Here is an 11751-nt window from a genome sequence, read left to right on the forward strand (position 1 = left end):
CCGAGAACAATGGGAGAGTTCCAAAGCATTTTTAAACTTCAGCAGAATTCCGAGAACAATGGAAGAGTTCCAAAGCATTTTTAAACTTCAGTAGAATTCTGAGAAAAATGGAAGAGTTCCAAAGCATTTTTAAACTTCATCAGTATTCCGAGAACAATGGAAGAGTTCTAAAGAATTTTTAAACTTCAGTAGAATTCCGAGAACAACGGAAGAGTTGCAAAGCACTTTAAAACTTCAGTAGAATTCCGAGAACAATGGGAGTGTTCTACAGACTGATTTAAAAAAAACAATAACATTCCGAGAACAATGGGAGAGTTCCAAAGCATTTTTAAACTTCAGTAGAATTCCGAGAACAATGGAAGAGTTCCAAAGCATTTCAAAACTTCTGCAGAATTATGAGAACAATGGGAGAGTTCCAAAGCATTTTTAAACTACAGCAGAATTCCGAGAACAATGGAAGAGTTCCAAAGCATTTTTTTACATCAGCAAAATTCCGAGAACAATGGAAGAGTTCCAAAGCAATTTATACTTCAGCAGAATTCCGAGAACAATGTGAGAGTTCTACAGACTGATTTAAAAAAAAATAACATTCCGAGTACAATGTGAGAGTTCCGAAGCATTTTTAAACTTCAGCAGAATTCCGAGAACAATGGAAAAGTTCCAAAGCATTTTTAAACTTCAGTAGAATTCCGAGAACAATGGAAGAGTTCCAAAGCATTTTAAAACTTCAGCAGAATTCCGAGAACAATGGAAGAGTTCAAAAGCATTTTTAAACTTCAGTAGAATTTCGAGAACAACGGAAGAGTTGCAAAGCATTTTAAAACTTCAGTAGAATTCCGAGAACAATGGGAGAGCTCTACAGACTGATTTAAAAAAAACAATAACATTCCGAGGACAATGGGACAGTTCCAAAGCATTTTTAAACTTCAGCAGAATTCCAAGAACAATGGAAGAGTTCCTAACCTTTTTTAACCTTCAGTAGAATACCGAGAACAATGGAAGAGTTGCAAAGCACTTTAAAACTTCAGTAGAATTCCGAGAACAATGGGAGAGTTCTACAGACTGATTTAAAAAAAACAATAACATTCCGAGAACAATGGGAGAGTTCCAAAGCATTTTTAAACTTCAGTAGAATTCCGAGAACAATGGAAGAGTTCCAAAGCATTTTAAAACTTCAGTAGAATCCGAGAACAATGGGACAGTTCTACAGACTGATTTAAAAAAAACAATAACATTCCGAGAACAATGGGAGAGTTCCAAAGCATTTTTAAACTTCAGCAGAATTTCGAGAACAATGGTAGAGTTGAAAGCATTTTTAAACTTCAGTAGAATTCCGAGAACAATGGAAGAGTTCCAAAGCATTTCAAAACTTCAGCAGAATTATGAGAACAATGGGAGAGTTCCAATGCAGTTTTAAACTACAGCAGAATTCCGAGAACAATGGAAGAGTTCCAAAGCATTTTTTTACTTCAGCAAAATTCCGAGAACAATGGAAGAGTTCCAAAGCAATTTATACTTCAGCAGAATTCCGAGAACAATGTGAGAGTTCTACAGACTGATTAAAAAAAAAATAACATTCCGAGTACAATGTGAGAGTTCCGAAGCATTTTTAAACTTCAGCAGAATTCCGAGAACAATGGAAAAGTTCCAAAGCATTTTTAAACTTCAGTAGAATTCCGAGAACAACGGAAGAGATGCAAAGCATTTTAAAACTTCACTAGAATTCCAAGAACAATGGGAGAGTTCTACAGACTGATTTTAAAAAAACAATAACGTTCCGAGGACAATGGGACAGTTCCAAAGCATTTTTAAACTTCAGCAGAATTCCAAGAACAATGGAAGAGTTCCAAAGCATTTTTAACCTTCAGTAGAATTCCGAGAACAATGGAAGAGTTCCAAAGCATTTTTAAACTTCAGTAGAATTCCGAGAACAATGGGAGAGTTCTACAGACTGATTTAAAAAAACAATAACATTCCGAGAACAATGGGAGAGTTCCAAAGCATTTTTAAACTTCAGCAGAATTCCGAGAACAATGGAAGAGTTCCAAAGCATTTTTAAACTTCAGTAGAATTCCGAGAACAACGGAAGAGTCGAAAAGCATTTTTAAACTTCAGCAGAATTCCAAGAGCAATGGGAGAGTTCTACAGAATGAATTAAAAAAGCAATAACATTCCGAGAACAATGGGAGAGTTCCAAAACATTTTTAAACTTAAGCAGAATTCCAAGAACAATGGAAGAGTTCCAAAGCATTTTTAAACTTCAGCAGAATTCCGAGAACAATGGAAGAGTTCAAAAGCATTTTTAAACTTCAGTAGAATTTCGAGAACAACGGAAGAGTTGCAAAGCATTTTAAAACTTCAGTAGAATTCCGAGAACAATGGGAGAGTTCTACAGACTGAGTTAAAAAAAACAATAACATTCCGAGGACAATGGGACAGTTCCAAAGCATTTTTAAACTTCAGCAGAATTCCAAGAACAATGGAAGAGTTCCAAACCTTTTTTAACCTTCAGTAGAATACCGAGAACAATGGAAGAGTTGCAAAGCACTTTAAAACTTCAGTAGAATTCCAAGAACAATGGGAGAGTTCTACAGACTGATTTAAAAAAAACAATAACATTCCGAGAACAATGGGAGAGTTCCAAAGCATTTTTAAACTTCAGTAGAATTCCGAGAACAATGGAAGAGTTCCAAAGCATTTTAAAACTTCAGTAGAATCCGAGAACAATGGGACAGTTCTACAGACTGATTTAAAAAAAACAATAACATTCCGAGAACAATGGGAGAGTTCCAAAGCATTTTTAAACTTCAGCAGAATTTCGAGAACAATGGTAGAGTTGAAAGCATTTTTAAACTTCTGTAGAATTCCGAGAACAATGGAAGAGTTCCAAAGCATTTTAAAACTTCAGTAGAATCCGAGAACAATGGGACAGTTCTACAGACTGATTTAAAAAAAACAATAACATTCCGAGAACAATGGGAGAGTTCCAAAGCATTTTTAAACTTCAGCAGAATTTCGAGAACAATGGGAGACTTCCAAAGCATTTTTAAACTTCAGTAGAATTCCGAGAACAATGGACGAGTTCCAAAGCATTTCAAAACTTCAGCAGAATTATGAGAACAATGGGAGAGTTCCAAAGCATTTTTAAACTACAGCAGAATTCCGAGAACAATGGAAGAGTTCCAAAGCATTTTTTTACTTCAGCAAAATTCCGAGAACAATGGAAGAGTTACAAAGCATTTTAAAACTTCAGTAGAATTCCGATGACAATGGGAGAGTTCTTCAGACTGATTAAAAAAAAACAATAACATTCCGAGAACATTGGGAGAGTTCCAAAGCATTTTTAAGCTTCAGCAGATTTCCGAGAACAATGTGAGAGTTCTACAGACTGATTTAAAAAAAAATAACATTCCGAGTACAATGGGAGAGTTCCGAAGCATTTTTAAACTTCAGCAGAATTCCGAGAACAATGGAAAAGTTCCAAAGCATTTTTAAACTTCAGTAGAATTCCGAGAACAATGGAAGAGTTCCAAAGCATTTTAAAACTTCAGTAGAATTCCGATGACAATGGGAGAGTTCTTCAGACTGATTAAAAAAAAACAATAACATTCCGAGAACAATGGGAGAGTTCCAAAGCATTTTTAAACTTCAGCAGATTTCCGATAACAATGGAAGAGTTCCAAAGCATTTTTAAACTTCAGTAGAATTCCGAGAACAATGGAAGAGTTCCAAAGCATTTCAAAACTTCAGCAGAATTATGAGAAAAATGGGAGAGTTCCAAAGCATTTTTAAACTACAGCAGAATTCCGAGAACAATGGAAGAGTTCCAAAGCATTTTTTTACTTCAGCAAAATTCCGAGAACAATGGAAGAGTTCCAAAGCAATTTATACTTCAGCAGAATTCCGAGAACAATGTGAGAGTTCTACAGACTGATTTAAAAAAAATAACATTCCGAGTACAATGTGAGAGTTCCGAAGCATTTTTAAACTTCAGCAGAATTCCGAGAACAATGGAAAAGTTCCAAAGCATTTTTAAACTTCAGTAGAATTCCGAGAACAATGGAAGAGTTCCAAAGCATTTTAAAACTTCAGTAGAATTCCGATGACAATGGGAGAGTTCTACAGACTGATTAAAAAAAAACAATAACATTCCGAGAACAATGGGAGAGTTCCAAAGCATTTTTAAACTTCAGCAGAATTCCGAGAACAATGGAAGAGTTAAAAGCATTTTTAAACTTCAGTAGAATTCCGAGAACAACGGAAGAGTTGCAAAGCATTTTAAAACTTCAGTAGAATTCCAAGAACAATGGGAGAGTTCTACAGACTGATTTTAAAAAAACAATAACATTCCGAGGACAATGGGACAGTTCCAAAGCATTTTTAAACTTCAGCAGAATTCCAAGAACAATGCAAGAGTTCCAAATCATTTTTAACCTTCAGTAGAATTCCGAGAACAATGGAAGAGTTCCAAAGCATTTTTAAACTTCAGTAGAATTCCGAGAACAATGGGAGAGTTCTACAGACTGATTTAAAAAAACAATAACATTCCGAGAACAATGGGAGAGTTCCAAAGCATTTTTAAACTTCAGCAGAATTCCGAGAACAATGGAAGAGTTCCAAAGCATTTTTAAACTTCAGTAGAATTCCGAGATCAACGGAAGATTCGAAAAGCATTTTAAAACTTCAGTAGAATTCCGAGAACAATGGGAGAGTTCTACAGACTGATTTAAAAAAAACAATAATATTCCGAGAACAATGGGAGAGTTCCAAAGCATTTTTAAATTTCAGCAGAATTCCGAGAACAATGTATGAGTTCCAAAGCATTTTTAAACTTCAGTAGAATTCCGAGAACAATGGGAGAGTTCCAAAGCATTTTAAAACTTCAGTAGAATGCCGAGAACAATGGGAGAGTTACAAAGCAATTTTAAACTTCAGCAGAATTCCGAGAACAATGTGAGAGTTATACAGACTGATTTAAAAAAAAATAACATTCCGAGAACAATGTAAGAGTTCCAAAGCATTTTTAAACTTCAGCAGAATTCCGAGATCAATGGGAGAGTTCCAAAGCATTTTTAAACTTCAGCAGAATTCCAATCGCAATTTGAGAGTTCTACAGAATGAATTAAAAAAAAAGTAACATTCCGAGAACAATGGGAGAGTTCCAAAGCATTTTTAAACTTCAGCAGAATTCCGAGAACAATGGAAGCGTTCCAAAGCATTTTTAAACTTCAGTAGAGTTCCGAGAACAATGGAAGAGTTACAAAGCGTTTTAAAACTTCAGTAGAATTCCGAAAACAATAGGAGAGATGTAAAGGCTTATTTAAAAAAACAATAACATTCCGAGAACAATGGTAGCGTTCCAAAGCATTTTTAAACTTTAGCAGAAATCCGAGAACAATGGAAGAGTACCGAAGCATTTTTAAACTTCAGTAGAATTCGGAGAACAACGGAAGAGTTGCAAAGCATTTTAAAACTTCAGTAGAATTCCGAGAAAAATGGGAGAGTTCTACAGACTGATTTAAAAAAAACAATAACATTGCGAGAACAATGGGAGAGTTCCAAAGCATTTTTAAACTTCAGCAGAATTCCGAGAACAATGGAAGAGTTCCAAAGCATTTTTAAACTTCTGTAGAATTCCGAGAACAAGGGAAGAGTTGCAAAGCATTTTAAACCTTCAGTAGAATCCAAGAACAATGGGACAGTTCTACAGACTGATTTAAAAAAAACAATAACATTCCGAGAACAATGGGAGAGTTCCAAAGCATTTTTAAACTTCAGTAGAATTCTGAGAAAAATGGAAGAGTTCCAAAGCATTTTTAAACTTCATCAGTATTCCGAGAACAATGGAAGAGTTCTAAAGAATTTTTAAACTTCAGTAGAATTCCGAGAACAACGGAAGAGTTGCAAAGCACTTTAAAACTTCAGTAGAATTCCGAGAACAATGGGAGTGTTCTACAGACTGATTTAAAAAAAACAATAACATTCCGAGAACAATGGGAGAGTTCCAAAGCATTTTTAAACTTCAGTAGAATTCCGAGAACAATGGAAGAGTTCCAAAGCATTTCAAACTTTAGCAGAATTATGAGAACAATGGGAGAGTTCCAAAGCATTTTTAAACTTCAGTAGAATTCCGAGAACAACGGAAGAGTCGAAAAGCATTTTAAAACTTCAGTAGAATTCCGAGAACAATGGGAGAGTTCTACAGACTGATTTAAAAAAAACAATAACATTCCGAGAACAATGGGAGAGTTCCAAAGCATTTTTAAACTTCAGCAGAATTCCAAGAACAATGGAAGAGTTCCAAACCTTTTTTAACCTTCAGTAGAATACCGAGAACAATGGAAGAGTTGCAAAGCACTTTAAAACTTCAGTAGAATTCCGAGAACAATGGGAGAGTTCTACAGACTGATTTAAAAAAAACAATAACATTCCGAGAACAATGGGAGAGTTCCAAAGCATTTTTAAACTTCAGTAGAATTCCGAGAACAATGGAAGAGTTCCAAAGCATTTTAAAACTTCAGTAGAATCCGAGAACAATGGGACAGTTCTACAGACTGATTTAAAAAAAACAATAACATTCCGAGAACAATGGGAGAGTTCCAAAGCATTTTTAAACTTCAGTAGAATTCCGAGAACAATGGAAGAGTTCCAAAGCATTTTAAAACTTCAGTAGAATCCGAGAACAATGGGACAGTTCTACAGACTGATTTAAAAAAAACAATAACATTCCGAGAACAATGGGAGAGTTCCAAAGCATTTTTAAACTTCAGCAGAATTTCGAGAACAATGGTAGAGTTGAAAGCATTTTTAAACTTCAGTAGAATTCCGAGAACAATGGAAGAGTTCCAAAGCATTTCAAAACTTCAGCAGAATTATGAGAACAATGGGAGAGTTCCAATGCAGTTTTAAACTACAGCAGAATTCCGAGAACAATGGAAGAGTTCCAAAGCATTTTTTTACTTCAGCAAAATTCCGAGAACAATGTGAGAGTTCTACAGACTGATTTAAAAAAAAATAACATTCCGAGTACAGTGGGAGAGTTCCGAAGCATTTTTAAACTTCAACAGAATTCCGAGAACAATGGAAAAGTTCCAAAGCATTTTTAAACTTCAGTAGAATTCCGAGAACAATGGAAGAGTTCCAAAGCATTTTACAACTTCAGTAGAATTCCGATGACAATGGGAGAGTTCTACAGACTGATTTAAAAAAAACAATAACATTCCGAGAACAATGGGAGAGTTCCAAAGCATTTTTAAACTTCAGCAGAATTCCGAGAACAATGAAGAGTTCCAAAGCATTTTTAAACTTCAGTAGAATTCCGAGAACAACGGAAGAGTTGCAAAGCATTTTAAAACTTCAGTAGAATTCCGAGAACAATGGGAGAGTTCTACAGACTGATTTTAAAAAAACAATAACATTCCGAGGACAATGGGACAGTTCCAAAGCATTTTTAAACTTCAGCAGAATTCCAAGAACAATGGAAGAGTTCCAAAGCATTTTTAACCTTCAGTAGGATTCCGAGAACAATGGAAGAGTTCCAAAGCATTTTTAAACTTCAGTAGAATTCCGAGAACAATGGAAGAGTCGAAAAGCATTTTTAAACTTCAGCAGAATTCCAAGAACAATGGGAGAGTTCTACAGAATGAATTAAAAAAGCAATAACATTCCGAGAACAATGGGAGAGTTCCAAAACATTTTTAAACTTAAGCAGAATTCCAAGAACAATGGAAGATTTCCAAAGCATTTTTAAACTTCAGCAGAATTCCGAGAACAATGGAAGAGTTCAAAAGCATTTTTAAACTTCAGTAGAATTTCGAGAACAACGGAAAAGTTGCAAAGCATTTTAAAACTTCAGTAGAATTCCGAGAACAATGGGAGAGTTCTACAGACTGATTTAAAAACAACAATAACATTCCGAGGACAATGGGACAGTTCCAAAGCATTTTTAAACTTCAGCAGAATTCCAAGAACAATGGAAGAGTTCCAAAGCATTTTTAACCTTCAGTAGAATACCGAGAACAATGGAAGAGTTCCAAAGCATTTTAAAACTTCAGTAGAATTCCGAGAACAATGGGAGAGTTCTACAGACTGATTTAAAAAAACAATAACATTCCGAGAACAATGGGACAGTTCCAAAGAATTTTTAAACTTCAGCAGAATTCCCAGAACAATGGAAGAGTTCCAAAGCATTTTTAAATTTCAGTAGCATTCCGAGAACAATGGAAGAGTTCCAAAGCACTCTTAAACTTCGGCAGAATTCCGAAAACAATGGAAGAGTTCCAAAGCATTTTTAAACTTCAGTCGAATTTCGAGAACAATGGAAGAGTTCCGAAGCATTTTTAAACTTCAGTAGAATTCGAAGAAAAACGGAAGAGTTGCAAACCATTTTAAAACTTCAGTAGAATTCCGAGAACAATGGGAGAGTTCTACAGACTGATTTAAAAAAACAATAACATTCCGAGAACAATGGAAGAGTTCCAAAGCATTTTAATACTTCAGTAGAATTCCGAGGACAATGGGAGAGTTCTACAGACTGATTTAAAAAAACAATAACATTCCGAGAACAATGGGAGAGTTCCAAAGCATTTTTAAACTTCAGCAGAATTCCGAGAAAAATGGAAGAGTTCCAAAGCATTTTTAAACTTCAGCAGAATTCCGAGAACAATGGAAGAGTTCCAAAGCATTTTTAAACTTCAGTAGAATTTCGAGAACAACGGAAGAGTTGCAAAGCATTTTAAAACTTCAGTAGAATTCCAAGAACAATGGGAGAGTTCTACAGACTGATTTAAAAAAACAATAACATTCCGAGGACAATGGGACAGTTCCAAAGCATTTTTAAACTTCAGCAGAATTCCAAGAACAATGGAAGAGTTCCAAAGCATTTTTAACCTTCAGTAGAATTCCGAGAACAATGGAAGAGTTCCAAAGCATTTTTAAACTTCAGTAGAATTCCGAGAACAATAAGAGAGTTCTACAGACTGATTTAAAAAAGCAATAACATTCCGAGAACAATGGGAGAATTCCAAAGCATTTTTAAACTTCAGCAGAATTCCGAGAACAATGGAAGAGTTCCAAAGCATTTTTAAACTTCAGTAGAATTTCGAGAACAACGGAAGAGTTGCAAAGCATTTTAAAACTTCAGTAGAATTCCGAGAACAATGGGAGAGTTGTACAGACTGATTTAAAAAAACAATAACATTCCGAGGACAATGGGACAGTTCCAAAGCATTTTTAAACTTCAGCAGAATTCCAAGAACAATGGAAGAGTTCCAAAGCATTTTTAACTTTCAGTAGAATACCGAGAACAATGGAAGAGTTCCAAAGCATTTAAAAACTTCAGTAGAATTCCGAGAACAATGGGAGAGTCCTACAGACAGATTTAAAAAAACAATAACATTCCGAGAACAATGGGAGAGTTCCAAAGCATTTTTAAACTTCAGCAGAATTCCGAGAACAATGGAAGAGTTCCAAAGCATTTTTAAACTTCAGCAGAATTCCGAGAACAATGGAAGAGTTCCAAAGCATTTTTAAACTTCAGTAGAATTCCGAGAAAAAAGGAAGAGTTCCAAAGCATTTTTAAACTTCATCAGTATTCCGAGAACAATGGAAGAGTTCTAAAGAATTTTTAAACTTCAGTAGAATTCCGAGAACAACGGAAGAGTTGCAAAGCACTTTAAAACTTCAGTAGAATTACGAGAACAATGGGAGAGTTCTACAGACTGATTTAAAAAAAACAATAACATTCCGAGAACAATGGGACAGTTCCAAAGCATTTTTAAACTTCAGTAGAATTCCGAGAACAATGGAAGAGTTCCAAAGCATTTTAAAACTTCAGTAGAATCCGAGAACAATGGGACAGTTCTACAGACTGATTTAAAAAAAACAATAACATTCCGAGTACAATGTGAGAGTTCCGAAGCATTTTTAAACTTCAGCAGAATTCCGAGAACAATGGAAAAGTTCCAAAGCATTTTTAAACTTCAGTAGAATTCCGAGAACAATGGAAGAGTTCCAAAGCATTTTAAAACTTCAGTAGAATTCCAATGACAATGGAAGAGTTCTACAGACTGATTAAAAAAAACCAATAACATTCCGAGAACAATGGGAGAGTTCCAAAGCATTTTTAAACTTCAGCAGAATTCCGAGAACAATGGAAGAGTTCCAAAGCATTTTTAAACTTCAGTAGAATTCCGAGAACAACGGAAGAGTTGCAAAGCATTTTAAAACTTCAGTAGAATTCCAAGAACAATGGGAGAGTTCTACAGACTGATTTTAAAAAAACAATAACATTCCGAGGACAATGGGACAGTTCCAAAGCATTTTTAAACTTCAGCAGAATTCCAAGAACAATGGAAGTGTTCCAAAGCATTTTTAACCTTCAGTAGAATTCCGAGAACAATGGAAGAGTTCCAAAGCATTTTTAAACTTCAGTAGAATTCCGAGAACAATGGGAGAGTTCTACAGAATGAATTAAAAAAGCAATAACATTCCGAGAACAATGGGAGAGTTCCAAAACATTTTTAAACTTAAGCAGAATTCCAAGAACAATGGAAGAGTTCCAAAGCATTTTTAAACTTCAGCAGAATTCGGAGAACAATGGAAGAGTTCAAAAACATTTTTAAACTTCAGTAGAATTTCGAGAACAACGGAAGAGTTGCAAAGCATTTTAAAACTTCAGTAGAATTCCGAGAACAATGGGAGAGTTCTACAGACTGATTTAAAAAAAACAATAACATTCCGAGGACAATGGGACAGTTCCAAAGCATTTTTAAACTTCAGCAGAATTCCAAGAACAATGGAAGAGTTCCAAAGCATTTTTAACCTTCAGTAGAATACCGAGAACAATGGAAGAGTTCCAAAGCATTTTAAAACTTCAGTAGAATTCCGAGAACAATGGGAGAGTTCTACAGACTGATTTAAAAAAACAATAACATTCCGAGAACAATGGGACAGTTCCAAAGCATTTTTAAACTTCAGCAGAATGCCCAGAACAATGGAAGAGTTCCAAAGCATTTTTAAATTTCAGTAGCATTCCGAGAACAATGGAAGAGTTCCAAAGCACTCTTAAACTTCGGCAGAATTCCGAAAACAATGGAAGAGTTCCAAAGCATTTTTAAACTTTAGTAGAATTCCGAGAACAATGGAAGAGTTCCAAAGCATTTTAAAACTTCAGTAGAATTCCTAAAACAATGTGAGAGTTTTACAGACTTATTTAAAAAAACAATAACATTCCGAGAACAGTGGGAGAGTTCCAAAGCATTTTTAAACTTCAGCATAAATCCGAGAACAATGGAAGAGTTCCGAAGCATTTTTAAACTTCAGTAGAATTCGAAGAAAAACGGAAGAGTTGCAAAGCATTTTAAAATTCAGTAGAATTCCGAGAACAATGGGAGAGTTCTACAGACTGATTTAAAAAAACAATAACATTCCGAGAACAATGGAAGAGTTCCAAAGCATTTTTAAACTTCAGTAGAATTCCGAGAACAATGGAAGAGTTCCAAAGCATTTTAAAACTTCAGTAGAATTTCGAGGACAATGGGAGAGTTCTACAGACTGATTTAAAAAAACAATAACATTCCGAGAACAATGGGAGAGTTCCAAAGCATTTTTAAACTTCAGCAGAATTCCGAGAAAAATGGAAGAGTTCCAAAGCATTTTTAAACTTCAGCAGAATTCCGAGAACAATGGAAGAGTTCCAAAGCATTTTTAAACTTCAGTAGAATTTCGAGAACAACGGAAGAGTTGCAAAGC

Source organism: Phyllobates terribilis, unplaced genomic scaffold, assembly GCF_046119375.1.
Source record: "Phyllobates terribilis strain yellow unplaced genomic scaffold, ASM4611937v1 Scaffold_1__5_contigs__length_1240528914, whole genome shotgun sequence".
NCBI lineage: Eukaryota > Metazoa > Chordata > Amphibia > Anura > Dendrobatidae > Phyllobates > Phyllobates terribilis.